This window comes from Lactuca serriola, chromosome 6 (assembly GCF_051521515.1).
Source record: "Lactuca serriola cultivar US96UC23 chromosome 6, Lser_US96UC23_V15, whole genome shotgun sequence".
Lineage (NCBI taxonomy): Eukaryota > Viridiplantae > Streptophyta > Magnoliopsida > Asterales > Asteraceae > Lactuca > Lactuca serriola.
Window position 1 is genome coordinate 38,450,500 of NC_136413.1, and position 2,238 is coordinate 38,452,737.

The 2,238-nt window shown below is 38.2% G+C and overlaps 1 pseudogene; it reads right to left on the reverse strand.

The window, feature by feature from the left end:
- Positions 1-1,623, reverse strand: LOC145059090 (UDP-glycosyltransferase 73C4 pseudogene; annotated as a pseudogene).
- Positions 1,624-2,238: the final 615 nt, after the last annotated feature.

The following is a 2,238-nucleotide window of genomic DNA, read 5'->3' on the forward strand; positions in this document are numbered from 1 at the left end:
ATGAAAACTTCATGGTCGGACAAAGATATGGATTTCCAAAGAAAAACATAAGCTAACAAGATAAGAATCATCAACGAAATCTTAATACGTACATCACTAGCAAAGCAACTATAACTTATCTGCCATGTCCTTATTTATGTGTAGCATGATATCTTCAATGAACAGTTTTATATTAACTTGAGACGATCCTTCCTCTTCTAACGCTTTTTCAGCCATCTCCCTAAAATATTTAGCTTTTTCTCTTCGCTCTTTTCCTTCAATACCTTCATCCATCACCATCTTCACAGCTTTACACACGTCCTCTCGTTTCACTTGCTTCCCAGCTGCATCTTCCTCAACTAATGGCATCACTGATTCAGCCCCAACACCCACACCAGTTCCCACTACTTCCACAACCAACTTCTCGTTAAAAAATTGCTCAGCAAATTGAGGCCACGTTATCATCGGTACACCTGCACAAATCCCTTCAATAGTCGAGTTCCACCCACAGTGAGTCAAGAAAGCTCCTAACGAGGGATGTGATAATATGAGAACTTGCGGGGCCCACCCACGGATCAAAACACCTCTTCCTTTCACTCTCGTTTCAAATCCATCTTCCACCAACCATTTCTCTATCTCTTCTGTTCGACTCCCTCCTTTCACCACTAAAATAAACGGGGATTCTGACTCTTCTAACCCTAGAGCCAGTTCTATAAACTGTGGTGGTGTGAGTCGCGTTAGGCTCCCTAAACATGCGTAAACCACACTCCCTGGTTCCTGAGAATCGAGCCAGGTGATGCACTCATGGCTCGTGATGATGGAATCATTACTTCCACGTTGAGCTTTATCTAAATCATTCTTGTTAGATTGTGAAAACGGCCCGATACACCAAACTTTTTGCTTCACTTTCCTGTATTCGTCGATATATCTTCTTTCCAACTCCTCAAAACTGTTTATAACTACCCCATATGCTCCTGTTTCTGCTGCTCTAATTTTCTCACGTACAGTTTTTATCACTTTTGCCTCTGCACTCTTGCCTGGATTGAATAACCCTGGAAGCTGAGATTTAGTCATGGTTATGTTATCTGGTAAACCCGGCAACAAAAACGGATCGAAATCCCCCACCTGTTCATGAACCTTGGAAACACAGAGATTATGAGTAGCTAACTGAGTGAAACAACTCATTCCATCGAAAATAACCCATGGAATCTCGAACTTTCTTGCAACATCTGCTGTCCAAGTTAAATGTTTATCAGAAATCATACAACTTGGTGTCGGTTTAAGATCGTTAAACACTTTTTCAAGTGGTTCTTGGAGTTTAGCAGTTGCGTCAAAGAAGTTCTTGGTCAACTTGAATGATGGTAAATCGTCTACGTTTTCACATCCTTCTGGTAATCCGTATTCTGAGGCTGGGAATTGGAGTTGGAGGATTCGGATGGGGTGGCCTGAGGCCACTGCGCGGTGGAGGACTGCCCCAAACCTGGCGGCGTTACGGGGTGTGATGACGATGGTGACGGTGGCCGATTGTTGTGCTATGAGTTTGGCCATGTCCACCATTGGAATGAGGTGACCTGGGCACATTAGAGGTATCATAAGAACATGAACTTTGGAAGCCATTTCAGTGTATGAACTATGATCGAAGTATGATTTTTTTTTGGGGACTATATATTATGGTCTTATTTGGATGTTATATACGATTTTAAAAACTTTAACTCCTTTTCTGCGTTTAACTTCCAACAGTTTTTGAGTGTTTTGAAGTGTTTAAACTATTTGGCTGGGATTTGGCTTCTTCTCTAAAGCTGAAAAGGGTAATTCTTAAACAGGGTACATGGTTTGTTCCATTACTTACAACTTCTAATTATATAATTCATAACTTCATTTGGGTTTACCTACATATTGTAAGTAATTATGAATTATAACTTCTAATTATATAATTCATAATTTCATTTGGCTTCCATTACTTCATAATTTCATTTACCTACATTAGTGATGATGTAAATGTTTTAAGATGTTCCATTACTTACAACTTCTAATTAAAGTGTCTATTCTATGTTTCCTTTTTAACATCTTAAAACATATGACCTAATTAATTAAAGAGGATAACAGTTTCGACTCTACAAAATTTAATGGATTATTATATTATATTATTCATGTAGCTTTATCTTTTTCCGTTCAATTCAATAAATTCTATAAAAATTCAATGGATCATTTTTACAATATTTAAAAGGTTTGTTTTATTGACCAGTTTATAGTTATTGA